The sequence below is a fragment of the Nelumbo nucifera genome, chromosome 1, assembly GCF_055504915.1.
Source record: "Nelumbo nucifera cultivar China Antique chromosome 1, China Antique-T2T, whole genome shotgun sequence".
Lineage (NCBI taxonomy): Eukaryota > Viridiplantae > Streptophyta > Magnoliopsida > Proteales > Nelumbonaceae > Nelumbo > Nelumbo nucifera.
In genome coordinates this window covers 54,441,210-54,456,630 of record NC_142649.1, presented here as the reverse complement: position 1 = coordinate 54,456,630, position 15,421 = coordinate 54,441,210, and the positions used below count along the sequence as shown (strand labels likewise).

The following is a 15,421-nucleotide window of genomic DNA, read 5'->3' as shown; positions in this document are numbered from 1 at the left end:
AAAACCAATTATATTTTTGTAGCCTGTATTATGAAAACTGGCCATATGTTATGAACCATATATTTCTTTAATTGAAACTTGAGAGTTCCTTTTAAAATGATGAATGCAAAAAGTAAATTTGAGAAATCATGTGTAACAAACACAACAAGAATATCAGGATTGAATGAGAATTAGCTTTTTAATTGAGTTTCGTTTGGTGTGTCTTTTTGGGAAGATCTTTTGATAGTTCGGACATGCAAAAGGCGCATTGATTTTTTGCATTAAGATCTGAGCAGCCCGAAGCACGTTTAGCACACACTCATCTTTCTACGCATCTTTCCGCACAAGATTAAAACGCAAAAGACGGGGAAAGCTTCATTTAAAACTTCACGAAATCATCCTAAAATGGGTTTTTTGTATCTTTTCAGTGCTATGTCTTTTGGCGATTAGATCTTCCACGAACTAAACGGGAATAGACCAAAAATCGGTTTTCTCAACTTGTAAACAGCTGAAAGACCATACAGAAAGACACGCCAAACGGGCCCGTTCATGTATTGTGGGGGTTTGACTGGTATTTTGCTTTTATAATTGGATGATTGTCCCACACAAAGTCCCACAGCACATCCTCGCCATGTATTGTGGGGGACAATCTTGTGGGGGCTGATTTGATCTCCAACGGTTGGGTTTTAACTTTTTAATCCTATAAATAAAACCCACTAAACAAATCTTCGTTCCTCTCTTCCATTCCATTACCGCCGCTGCAACAACTGCAACTTGTTGCAGCGGCGGATCTGAATTTAGCAATAACTCCGCCCTCTCGTCTTTCTCTTTCTCTGCATCTCCGATCCCCTTCCATCCTGCCATTTTTTTTCCCTTTCCGTCTTAGTCACTGGTCATCACCTTCTTGATGAGAATGGAAAGTTAGAAGCGGCAGTTCAATTCTCTATTCCCATTCACCTCCCAACAAATCATCGTAGTTAACACCGGATGCGTTCCGATCTGTTGTTCGAAGGTGATAATCTCGTGACTGAAATCGTTTGAAGCCCCCCTGTTCCGTCGATCGTTTTCAGGCCGACATCCGAATCCAAATCAGGTAAGCACTATTAATTTTCTTTTCATATTTCATTTTCATTCCTTTAATTTCTTTCTTTTTCGTTTGTATTCTCTGTGCATCGTCATGGATTAATGGGAGTCCATGGGGAAGTTGTTGGAGCCGGTGATGAAGCTCCTTGCCGAACCAGCTTTTATACAATCTTTCAGAGCAAGCCAGACTTTCCAAAGTACATGTCGAGGCTGTGAATGTTTCGGGTTTCTGAAAATAGGACAATCTTTTTAGTCGTTCTTATACATTATATCTCTGCAATTTTGTCTGATGACTTGTTCATTGTGCTTAATTTCCCGATATGATTTCTCTGATTATTGAATTGAATGAGAATGCCGATCTCAATGCTGTATTCTTGTTTTTCTTTCAATTACCATTATCTCTTTCTTGCTTGTTGAGATTACTGATCTGATCTGTTTATGAAACTTGGTTTGCTTGTTATCAGCAATTTCATTCAAACATGAAAATTGTCTTGCTATCATGCTATGATATGCGGTGGTCCAAACCGAAAGGTCGTTTAGGGTGATTTCTCGGGATTGTTGCTGGAGAATATTGAACCTGTAAAGCTAGTTGACATGATCAAAATTAGGGAAGGTTTGACATAAGAACTGGAATGAGAGAAGTGATTGAACAGAGAAGGCAAATTAACCCGGTCAAAAAAATAATAAAAGAAATAAAAAAACATAAACAAAAATAAATAAATATAATGAAACAACAAGCAAATTAGGCAAAAGATGAATTGGGGAATTTATTTCAAAACTTGAAATTCGGTTATTTGTAATTGTCTGATCTATGACGTTGGACATTTTGAATAATGTGGTCTCTACATGTGTTGTCCTTCAGTTTTCCAATGAAATTATACTTTCTTTCTAAGACAGTTAAGTTTGAAATGTTTCCATTGAATAATAGATGGTTCGAGTCCTTTTGAACCTAAGATTGGGCCTCCATTAGAGACGAGGCATCAGCTAGGCCTACTCAAGGCACAACCTTTCTCCATATGCTTTGGGTTAAGTTGCTCTTAGAATCAAGACTCGAACCAAGCAGGGAATTCAATTTGATTGCAGAGAAGCAGCCTCATCTGAAGTTGAACTTACTCCTGAAACTGTTGTTTGCTTAAGCATTAGGCTAGGAATGAACTAGGCGAGCCTGAATGTTGGTTTCAGGGCTAAGTATTAAAAAATGATGGGACTTGAAATCTGATTTTTGATAGGCACCCGACTCTGTCATCCAGGTTCATGTGTTTAGACTTATTTCCTCTCGTAGTAAAAAATGAGAAAAAAAGGTAATAAAATAAATAAAGGAGCTGAGAAGACTTCGACTGAAATCTGACTTTAAGTGTTCAAGCTTGGGTCCTCATGAGTTCTCTCGGGTATTTCTTTTCACTTTTAAGTGGTCCAATTGCTCAGAATCAGACGAGGAGTGGTTTCTTTTCCGGTTTCTCCTCCGACAATAACCCAGAGATTTAAAGGGTTGCCATTGTATTAAGGGTCTGGATGGATGTAGTAGGCGCGTAGGTAAGCACAATGAGTAAGCACGTAATAGCTATATGATACATTATGATACATGTCACAGTTAATGTGCCTTTTATCCAAATGTTTTTGTTCTGTTAGACAGAAATTATCTATTATTCTATTATCTTTGTCAAAATAATTAAAAATAAAAAACAATGAAAAAAGAAAACGTTTGGATAACTTCTGTCTAACAGAGAAAAACGTTTGGATAAAAAGCACATTAACTGAGACATATATCATATAGCTATTACGTGCTCACTCATTGTGCTTACCTAATGTGCCTAATACATCTGGACCCTGTATTTAATTCATATGCAACCTTTTGAAATTCGTGGTCTATAATGGTTTTGTTAATATGATACAATAACCCAGAGATTTAAAAGGAGCCTGCCTGGTAAGTAGTATTTTCATGCACGATTGGTGGTTGACGTGAGTAAATTGTCTGGAGTTTGATTGTCTTAGCCTCTGTCAAACTTGAGCAAACCTTAGGGCTGTGTTTCTTTGAGAAGAGTGTTAATGCGGATTCTTGTGCCTTAATCACTGAATGAATTACATCTCTTTACTACATGTTTATGGATCGATTAGAGATTCTTCCCGGTAAACTTTACCTACTACTTGGGGAGAAGTTCTACTTGTCCACTTTATAATAAGTTTCAAAGTATCGACATATATTGGCCCGTATCGGTCAATACATATTGTTCCGGGACCCCTCCGATAATGTCCCTACAGTGAATGTATTGAGGGTCTAACCAGTTCAGGGGGTGGAGGAGCCCTAAACCGGTCCTCTGAACTGGTTGCGAAAAAAAGTATAAAAAAAAAGCATCAAAAACTATATTGATTCGCCCGATATGCCCATACCAACATATCGGACATATCGATATTTTGAACTGCTTTATAAAGCTATAATTGAACTTGTAGAATATAATAAAGACCTAAATTGCCAAACCTTGATAAACTTCGGTTACCTCCCACCATAAATAGGTTTCCCGAACCCTGGTGATTCATTCAAAAAATCCGTTTCGTTAGTCCAATAAAATTTAGGTGTAATGGTAAGAAAAATAATCGAAGCAGGAAAAAAAGTGGGAACTAAAAACGAATTGGATAAATAAGTAGTATACATTGATTGAAACAAAACTCGGGTGTGTCTGTGTGTTAAGAATGTGTCAATGCAATGGTCGAAACAAAATTGGAAATCTTCATTGTTTCAGTGTGTCATCTCCGAGTAGAGTCGAAGGGCCAAGCAAGTTTGAAGCTTATCAGCTTAAGTCGGTGAACCTATGTAAGTGACCATTGGGAAGGGTTGATTGGTCTATAGGGTTGATTGGTCTATGTAAGTGACCATTGGGAAGGGATGACTAGAAAGTCATCCTGCATGTCATGTTAGTCTACTCAATGGGGGTCAATGTTTCTTGTTTGCATGTTTAATTTGACTTAAGTTCAAATGAAAATACCAAAAAAAAAAACAGAGAAAAAATGTGAGAATGTAAAGGATAAAAAATGAATAATGAAAAATACCAAAAAAATAAAAAAAAAAAACAATTAAATATGAAAAGGAAAAAAGTAAGAGAGTACATGAATTCAGAATTCTGTAAAAGATAATAATAAAGGAGTCTTTTAGGCAAGTTAGAGCTAGCAAAACCAACCAAAAAAAAAAAAGAAAAAATGGGTAAAAAAAAGAAAGGAAATATCAACAAAAAAAAATACAAAAAAAGCAACAAAAGATCCAAATAAGAAAATGAAGAGGATGTATGTAAGGGAGGCTAAGAAAACAAGGTCAAGAAAGATATAAAAACAAGGGGGACATGAAAATAGAAAAATCAGATAGAATAAAAAGAAAGAATAGAGGAATAGTTATTGACAAATTCCATTGATAGGGATTTTGGACTATGTTTGGCTTAATCCCTTTCAATGGGTATGTAGAACAACCCATCTCATTAGCCACTTTCATAAATAAAATATCATTTTCCCCATTTCTCTTTCCATTGCTTGAGATGCTTTATCAAAGGAATCTTAGCTAAATTTAGAGTGGGGAGGTATTAAATCAGATATAAGCCATGCTCAACATATGCTTTTTCAATATGTGACATATAATCAATAATGAAATGAAGGGAGGCCATCATTGGCCACATGTTTAACCTTGTGTATTCAATCCTGATAATATAAAGTCCCCTAATTAGTCCTTTGAGCTTTTCTGTTAATAATTTCTTCACAATAAACACTTCCTAGTAAGTGGGTGTCTAAATAAGAAGAATGCAATTAGAGTAGTTGAGCAAGAGCTCAAACAAAGAGGAAAAAAAAAGAAAATGAAAGAAAGAAAAATGTGAAAAAGGGCAAAAATAAAAAAAAAGAGAAAAAAAATAGAGAAAAAGGAATGAACTTTTAGAAGTTTTGTTGAAAATGAAATAATCAAAGAAAGTTGGGCAATTATCAAGGAAGATCAATGTAATAATGAATTAGAAAATGGAGAATCAAGAAATAGTTAAAAGAAAGTAGGGTGGTTAAGATGATTTTATCGCTATGGGGTCCTTTATGATAACACCCATACACTAATTTTGATTTTCCCTACCTATTTACATTTCGTCTCAAAATAAAGTCTTCTCTAATCAATGAAAATGTACGATTTATGCTGATGAAGAATATGAAGAGCAATCTCTATCCATATGGCTATGAAGAGAACCTTAATCAAAAGAAAGAAAAGAAAGAAAAAGAAAGAAAAGAAAAAGATTATGAAAATATAATGATGAGAGTAGACCTTGAATTAAATCTCTAAAGAGATGATCTGAGCATCTAATGCCTATATTAAATGTTATTTGATTCTTTTAACCTATCATTCATCCTAATGACCAAGACCTCGTTGATTTTTGAAAAATTGGCAAATCAACACTAGACAAACCTATTTAGTCGGCAATGAATGATCATAGTTGTGACTCTTCCCATTGAAGTATCAGTTTCATAACCTACCATTTATGTTAGCAAAAAAAAAAAAAAAAAAAAAGAAAAGAAAAGAAAAAAAAAACTAGGCAAACCCTATGTGATAAAGGTTTTTCTTACAGTGAATCCTTCGTTAACACTTACCATTCCATTATGCTTGCTTTTGAAGTCAATTAGTTTTAAGTGATGATATTAAAGAGTGGATACACACTTTCCTATGATACGAACCAAATATAGCCCATCTGGACATAATTACTTTCATAGAGTTGAGGTTGAAGTCACATTTGCCCTTGAGTTTTGAATTTTTTCCTTCTTACCATTCCCATATTTTGTGTTCTTGTGCTTTGCTTGATAATTGAATACTTATATCACAGTTTGAGGAGATGTTTTGACACTTTCAGTGCATACTCAGTTTCTATATTGGCATTACCATCACATTATATCCTTTTGCTCATTTATATGTTGGTTATTTTGAGCAAACCGTTAACCTATTTTTTAAAAAATTCCTTTAGGTGTGTATCTCACATTTGGGTGTTCTGCTTCTTGAGTTCATAATTTGGTTAAAGATTTATTGGTTAAAACAACTAAATCCTAATTTTATTGATGATATTCACAATGTTTTTCTATTGGTCATGTAAGCCTCTTTGTGCTGACCCGTGTCAGCCTCTATGCTTTGACCATCGTCAGTATTTTGTCCGTCATATCAGCCTCTATGCTTTGACCCTTGTCAGTATTTTGTCGGTCATATCAGCCTCTATGCTTTGACCCTTGTTAGTATTTTGTCGGTCATATCAGCCTCTATGCTTTAATTTGTGTATGTCTTCCGTTTGTAATGTCAACATCTATGCTTTGACCTATGCTTGTCTTCTATTGGTCATGACAATCTCTATGCTTTGACCCACGTTAGTATTTCATTGGTCATATCATCAGCCTTTATGCTTTGACCCACGTTAGTATTCCGTTGGTCATATCAACCTCTATGCCTTGACTCATGTTTGTCTTCCGTTGGTCATATCAATCTCTATTCCTTGACCCGTGTCTATCTTTCATTGGTCATATCAACCTCTATGCTTTGACACACGTCTATCTTCCATTGGTCATATCAGCCTCTGTACCTTGACTTACGTCAGTATTCCATTTGTCATATTAGCCTCTATGCTTTGACCCTCACTAATAAGCAAATACAATATAAGTGAGAATAGACAAATAATAATAATAATAATAATAATAACAGATAAAAAAGCAAACAAACAACAAAAAGAGAACAAAACAAAAATGTTTGAGACTTTATAATGGTTATTTAACATTGTGCTATGTCAAAAGAGCAACTATGCTATATCAACCCGGAACCTCTATTAAAGTTTTCAAAATGTTTTACTAACGTCTTAAAATGTTTTTTGAAGAATACATGTGCTTGTTTTTGTGATTGTGCTTTGTGGTGAGATTAAATATCTTGTTCTTGATTTGTTTTTCAATGTTGTGTTTTGCTTACATTTAATGCTTTCCCTTGTGTCCAATGCACCTTGATTTCATAAGGTTCTAATACTTAGGAGTGGTCATTTTGCCAAAAGGAAATAGTTTTCACATTATGAGTTGCTTCTAATGTTTTTTCATAGCAAATGTACCTTGATTCCAAAGGTTCTTGATACCTAGGAGATGTCACTTTGCCAAGAATAAAATGACCTGCACATGATAGAATGATGCTGCACGGGAACCTTTCTCCTTCACCTCAATCCTTCTTCCTTTTTTTCTTTGCCTTTCTTCTAATGCTACCATTCAAAAAAATCTTCATGTACTTCTTTTGGTCTTTGTTGTTTCGTAGTCTCTTACCTCACAACAAAGAGGGGTAGTTGTTAATACCCGATTTTTGCTCAGTTCGTCGCCTAAACCCCCAATTCACTTTGAATGCTCGACGGCCCTTTTAATCACTCTAAAACACCTAAATACCCAATATACCCAACTTTCAGGCCAAAAGCCTTCAGATCCACCGTAAACTTGCCTGATCCCAATCCAATGACCTTGATTAACCCTTGTCTACACCTTAACCCTCAAATTAGACATTACCATTAAACCTCAAACATCCCAAAACTTTCACCCGTAAAGTTTCAACCTAAAATTCTCCCATTTACCCTTTTGTCAAACCAAAACATCATTTCAAATCCTCTTGTTGACCCAAATTCCCCTGATCTTGACCCCCTAAACTAATCAGACATTACCATTAGATCCCAGACATCCTAAAATCTTTGCCCATAAAATTTCAACTAAATCTACCCTTGATCACACATTTATTACACCATGATTCTATTTCAAAGCTACGGATTGACCGAATCCCAAATCTATTTGATTTGGGCCTAGTTGGGTCAATCTGACCCCACTAGTTAATCTCAAATGGCTGAAAACCTCACCCTGCCAAATTTCATCCAAAAACATTGCCCACTTATCTAAAAATATTTCGTGTTGGCCAATCTTACTAGCCCATACACACAAAACCATCATGCACACTCAGACCCATCTTAACCCTTTCATACCTTGACCCAAAAATCCCCATTATTGAACATGAATCCCCGGTTTGACCCTTGGACCGGTTTTGACCTAAGTTTTCAAAATTAAAAAACTACCCCTAGATTTCCCACATTATAAAAATGCCATTGACCCCTTTATAAATAAAAGGGTATATTACAAAGACCCCCAAACTATGGGGTCAGTGACAAAGACCCCGCTTTACTTTGTTTTGAGAAAAAGATCCCCCTGTACTATGACCGTGAGACAAAGACCCCCTTCCGTTAGAGATAGAGTGAGAGAGAGAGAATCAATCAGCCAACGGACAACATCTTGATTACTTAAAAAGGATTCATTGTTGCTATTAATTTATGATGATTGATGATGATGATGTGCAGGAAGGTAGAAACACAGAAAGCCTAGTCGTCGCTACCACCATCATGTTCTCAAACATATGATTGCATAAAATGAATGCATAAATATGCATCTTTTTTGTTTCCTCTGAATCAAGCAACCTGAGTTATCGATTTGGAGTTAATGGGTTCTGAGAAATGGAAGAAAAGGAGCGAGAAGCTCTTCAACTTCGATGCATTATCAATCCTGGCAGAACCCTTCTACATCTTCACCCTCACCATCTTAAGCCTCCTTCTTCCTTTCTCATTCCTCCTAATAGCCAGGCTCTCCACTAAACAAAATACAAAGCGTACTTCATTTCACCCAAAAAAAAATGAGAAGAATACAAACGGAGACAAGGCACGGACTGTGTGGAAGAAGAAAGAGGAGGAGAGAAAGGGGAAGGGGAAGAAGAGAGATCGGGGGAGAGAGAGGGAGAAAGAGAGAAATGTGAAAGAATTTGAGGTAAAGGGGATTACTAGGCTGTTCATGTATTGTGAGGTTGGGGAAGATGAACAATTGTTTTCTTGTTTGAATAGTTATATTATTATAAGGGTAGTATGGGGATTAAAAAATATTGCAATGGCCATTTTGGATGGAAGGCTAACGAAAGGGGGTCATTGTCTTACAGTCATAGTACAGGGGGTTTTTGTAATTTACCTTAAATAAAACCCTAAATTACAGGGGGGTCTTTGTAATATCGGGATTGCTGCTAGAGAATATTGAATTTGTAAGGCTAGTTGACATGATCAAAATTAGGGAAGGGTTGACAAAAGAACTGGAATGAGAGAGGTGATTGAATAGAGAGGACAAATTAACCCAGTCAAAAAATAATAATAATAAAAGAAATAAAAAACAAAAGCAAAAAAAAATAAATATAATGAAACAACAAGCAAATTAGGCAAAAGATGAATTGGGGAATTTAGTTCAAATTTAGTTATTTGCAAAATAGGTGAGGAAAGGGGGATACACCAAAAAAAGAGCAATAATAAAAAATAAAGCAAATAAAAACTAAAAAATTATCATAAAAACAAATAAATAGAATAAATAAGTTTAGTAATCCAATAAAATCAAATAGAAAAGAACATAGACAAGTGATAAAGCTAAATTAAAAAAGGAAATAAAAAATATAAAAAAAATAATATACATTAAAACATAAAAAATAAAAAAGTAATAAAAATAAAATATGATTAGGGTATATTTTCTTGTGATGTGTTGTTCTTTGTTTGTTTCTCTATATTGGATAATTGTTTATTTTTTATTTGGCCATCTGTGCTTGTTTGAGATCCCATGTGGGCCCCTCCTATTGGACCCGGGAGAGGGGTGCTTAACCCCTTCCCTCTTCCATATGAGTCTTGACTGGATTGGTTAGTTGATGCATTGGGCTACTTGATGGGTGTCAACTATATTTCAACCCTAGTGAGTCGTTTCCTGACGTTCACACCAAATATGCCCATTTTTTAATATTTGATTCCCTTGCCCCTAAAAAAGACAAGAGTGAAATTATAAAATTTAAATGATGAATAGTGGATATGTGTAGCACGGGCTAGGAGGTGGCTGGTTTCACGAAGATATGCAACCTGGTAGTATATGCCCATAATGGGTCTTGTTAGATGGATGCTTGCATGTCTTTGGTATGATCTTGATTGTGAATTTAGTAGTAAAGAATAGAGTTGTGTCTAGTGATGGTGACGTTAGGTATTGACTAAGTGTTTGAGGAATATGAACTTTCGTTGTTAGGCCCGGTGAACCGAATATGAAGGTTATGAAATGAGGATATGTATGCTATTATATATATATAATTTTAAAAGGGGGTAAATTGGGTTTTTGTTTTGATTTTTGGAGTTATTTTTCACAAATCTATGGTCTAGTTAATGAGAATGTTCGCGAATAGTATAATGTTGTAGATAAATAAGAATCGTGGTGAATGAATGTGATATTAACTATAAAAAATATCTATAACTCACTAAACAATATTGCATAAAATAATTAAGAGTTAAATCCCAACTACAGTTACATGATTTAATGAGATGAAATAAGAATAGAGAGGAGGGAGTAAGAGGCGTAAACAAATTTATAGAGTTTCAACTTTCCCAACCTACGTCCTCTCCTCAAGGAAACCTTTTGACAGTTCAATATACTAATTCAAGTGAAATGTACACAAGCTAATTGATCTAGTACTAGACATATCTAATGAAACCTTTAGCTGGTTGACCTGCTGCAAGCTATACCACACAACTGCACCCTCTTACAAGAACCAAGCTAGTTGATATAGTGCTAGTCATACCACAACAGCAATTCGACACTTGTATCTCCCACAAACCTCCCAAATATTGTTTTCAAGCTCCACACAAAAACTCCAAAGGATTAGACTTTCAAATATAACTCAAAAATATTTAGAACTAAGAAAAACAAGGGTTCAAAATATTTAAAATTTTCTTTTTCTTGAATGTTTTCCTTTTCTTTTCCTTTCAAATTTCAAATTGATTTTCCATGTTTGGCTCTCATGTTGCTTTTTATAGAGAAGGACCTATAGAAACCATTTGAACAATGGTCCTAGCATTAAATGCTTCTTGGTCACTTCTTTAGAGTGTTTATATGATTTTGTATGGTAAAGAACATGGCATCACCGTGGCCCTCAACGAATGGGGGATGTCTCCTTGTCACAAGCAAATAATCTAAATACATGATAATGACTTCAAAACCATAATAAGAAAATGTGAGCCCCTCCTTTCTACACTTTGCTTGATCCAACTAAAGACATTTCACATATTTAGTCGAATGAGTAGTATCCATCATTCTTCTGTTACAAGACAATAGATTATAAACATTAGTTACATTTAAAATTAGCAAAGAAAAGAAAAATTATGGAACTTAATATTAGAATAGGTGAGAACATGTTCATTAAATTAGAAAATCAAGAATATGTTTCTAACTTCAGATTTGAAAATGGAAAAAAAATACTCATTTGTAGCGAGGATCAAGTTTTCTATGTTTTCATTTTAGGGATCAAATTGGTTAAAAAGTAGATCAAATCTAAATATAGCACTAATTTTGTTCAAAGTATTGTATACATTTGATCAATTTGGTGTACCAAATATGCTCATTTTGCGAAGCTTAAGACACCTCATTGAAACCTTAATTTGATGTAGTTAATGAAGAAACAACCTACAACTTCATATCAACAGTCTTATGTGATGCAAATTTTGTTATGACAACCAACTTACAACTCATAGCAATTTAGATCCTAGTTTTGGAGACCAATGTAAAAAGGAAAAGGAGATAACAATAAAAGCTACCCGCTAAAGTCCTTTGGTTTCTCTTCTTTCAAAGAAGAATGCAAGTATATCCATTTCAAATGGTCTCTCTACCATATCTCACTCCAATTGATGAATAGAAAAATATTTTAACATATCACTTTTATGTCTTTTATATATTCGTACTAAAAGGGTTCAATTCTTTCATATGTATCCAATTATATATTTCATTTGCTACAATTTGATGATATTTCTTTGACAATAGTAGTTTCCTTGTTCGTATGTATTCACTGTTTTGAGAATAAATAAGATAAACATTAACATTGACAAATCTTGAATACACTTTTAGTAAAATTTAAAATTAAAATTCCATCCAATGTTTTGAAACATTTACTAAATGCTTGTTGTTAAAGGCTAACTCAGCACAGACTGCATCAATTTTCAACTACTAATTAAATCACAACATTTATAAAATATTAAATAGATATATAGCAAAAGAGATATGAAAAAAATTGATGGTTTAAATGGTATTTAACCACTCCTTGCAAGAATTAATGAAGAAAAAATGTAGTAGTTGAGAATGTTCCCAATTATAATGGCAATTGGTAATATTACAGGCACCTTTGAACCAAAGGTCTACATAATCGAAGATAAACAAGAAAATATTTTGTTAAATATCTTATATAAGAATTTTGAATCGTTTATATATCCTATGGTTTCTTGATATGGTACATTACTCAAAAGAAAAAAAAGAAACAAGAACCAAAAGAAAGAGAATGTAATATAAGGTGAATATCTACTATTCAATGGTTTCCCTTTTAGAGTTTTTGATTAAAATAATTCCACTAAAATAATTCAATGTAATTACTTGGACACAAAAAAGTGTTACAACTCTAAAATTATATTCAAAATTAGATTCTTGAAAAAAGGTTCATTTATAATGGTTTTTGACACATTCAATCTTCTAGGTATGACACATTAAATTGGGTATTTTAGAAATACTATTTTTTTTTTCAGGCAGTCTTTTAGAAAATACAAAAACTCCAATTTTGGATCAAGATTTTTACAACACTACTCAAACTAGTGCCGGAAAAAACGTAGGAGGAACAATACATTGGTATTTATTGATGTGGGCAAGCTATAACACTTTGACACTAAAAGACAAAATCTATGATATTAGGATAAGATTTTGCATCATATTTCATTTTTATCGTTTATCTTTTTGGGTACATGCAACAATGTTTGTTTCATAATGGTCCTCACTTTTTTAATGTCTAAAAATATCTATCTAAATATAATTTATCTTATAAAAGCATTTTCTGCTAATAATAACTATTTTTTTTTTTAACTATCAATCTCTTGCATGCATGTGTAGGTGCCATTCTACCAAGGAACCAACCAAGCTCATTGAACCAAGTAAAACATACAAATGGAGTTAAATCACAACTTTAGCACCAAACTCTTGTGCCTCGTCTTCTTTTCCTTTCTTTGCATTTCTTTGGCCAGTGCCTTTATCTTCCCAAAAGAAGCCCTTCCCACCAAAAGTGGCTACCTTCCAATCAACCCGAAGTCTAGTTCTGCCATGTACTATGCATTCTATGAAGCGCAAAGTCCCATTTCAACTCTGTCTCAAACGCCTCTCCTCATCTGGCTCCAAGGTGGCCCAGGTTGCACCTCCATGCTTGGAAACCTTTATGAGGTTGGCCCTTGGATCGTGGATTTTGATCACCCAAGTGAAATGAACTTATTACAATTTAACCCAAGTTTGAAACCAAATCCTGGTGCTTGGAATCGTAAGTTTGGCTTACTTTTCCTTGATAATCCAATTGGGAGTGGCTATAGTATTGTTTCAACACCCGAAGAAATACCAAGGGATATGGATACTATTGTCAACCATATTTTTGTTGCACTCGATACATTTATGTCCTTTAACCCATTATTCAAGTCTCGCCCAATTTATATCACCGGTGAGAGTTATGCTGGAAAGTACATTTCCGCAATTGGGTCTTTTATTCTACGACAAAATTCTCTTGTATCTACATCCCACAAATTGAATTTAAAGGGAGTTGCAATTGGTAATGGGTGGATTGACCCTATTACCCAATTGGATACAATTCCCACAATTGCATATTTCTCAAGTTTAATTAATGAAAAACAGAAGGTCGAGCTTGAGGCGCTTCAAGTTAGGGCTGCAACACTTGCCCAAGAAGGAAAATGGAGACAAGCAGGAGAGGCAGACAAGGATTTAATGCACCGCTTGCAAGAAATGACAGGTTTAACTACTCTTTTTGATCTTAGGAGGAGGGATCGTTATTTAACTGAATGGGTTGGTGAATTTCTTACTGAAGACGAGGTAATGACGACTTTGGGTGCAAAAAGTTTGATTCGAAAAGCATGCGACATTGATGTAAGAGAAGCTTTGATAGAAGATGATATGAAGAGTACAATATCCATGATAGAAGAATTGGTAAATAAGAGTAAGGTCTTGCTATACCAAGGGCAATATGATTTAAAAGCTGGGGTGGTTGACAACAAAGCATGGATCAATCAATTGAAATGGGATGGTCTACAAAAATTCCTAATGGCTAGGAGAAAGATTTGGAATGTAAATGGATCACTTGCGGGTTATGTGCAACAATGGATGAGCTTAACTCATGTTGTTGTTTTAGATTCTGGGCACATGGTCCCCACTGATCAACCTGTGAGTGCTCAAGAAATGATTGAAGATTGGGTCTTGGAGCGTGGTACTTTTGCAGATTAGAAACAAGCATAGCGAAGTCCAAATTTAGAGGATTTGCATTGAATTCTAGTCATGTCTATTTGTATGCAAGTTGTATTGTATGAAGAGATATTTTGTAATACTTCTATCATGGAAGCACTATATGTTGTATACGTTTTACACCTTGTGTGTGGTGGTGTTAGTTGTCTTGTCTTGCAACATCTCCTCTATAACCCCGTTGTGTAAGTTTTACAATTTGTAGTGCTTTAATAATATCAGAAGCAGAAAAGAAGAAACTTAAAGAAGAAATGTTTAGATAGGCACGAGCATGACAAAGAATTACTTGTGTTGTATATTGGATTGATGTTGTAACCATATATCGATTTGACGTTGTAGAATGTAATGATTTTATAGTTCCATCATTCATGAGTTAAGATGATTGGTTTGGTACAGTTTTTGAGATGGTTGTAACTTAGTAATAGTATTTAGGGTTTGGAATCCAACTTGGTTCTAATTCAACTGTATCACATTGGATAGTGATAATTGTTATTTTTGTTCATTTTGCAGTAATAATAGAGATAAATTTACATGAATATAGCCTACGGTTGTGTTACTTAGGTATAAATTGTGGTTTATTTGGATAACATGTCAAAACATTCTACTATTAAGATCCGTTGAACAATCTAAAGGAAAAATAATGCCCATGATTATTCTTTAAATTTTCAAAGTAGTTCTAAGGCTTAAAAATTTCAGAGAACTAGATCCCATTTTTGAATATTCGGTTCCTCTCCAAGTGTGCCCATTTTTTAATATTCGGTTACCCTACCCCTAGAAAAGACAATAAAGAAATGATAAAATTTAAATTGTAAATAGTGGATATGTGCAGCATGGGCTAGGAGGTGTCTAGTTTCATGAAGATATGCAACCTGGTAATGCTCGAATATGCCCATAATGGGTCTTGTTATATGGATGCTTGTATATCTTGGGTATGATCTTGATTTTGAATTTAGTAGTAGAGAATAAAGTTGTG

At 34.5% G+C, this 15,421-nt stretch overlaps 1 pseudogene across 1 annotated transcript; it reads left to right on the top strand.

The window, feature by feature from the left end:
- Positions 1-705: 705 nt before the first annotated feature.
- On the top strand, positions 706-14,700 carry LOC104590228 (serine carboxypeptidase-like 50 pseudogene; annotated as a pseudogene). Its single transcript, XR_016081455.1, has 2 exons — positions 706-1,072; positions 13,048-14,700. The product of XR_016081455.1 is annotated as a serine carboxypeptidase-like 50 pseudogene (transcript).
- Positions 14,701-15,421: the final 721 nt, after the last annotated feature.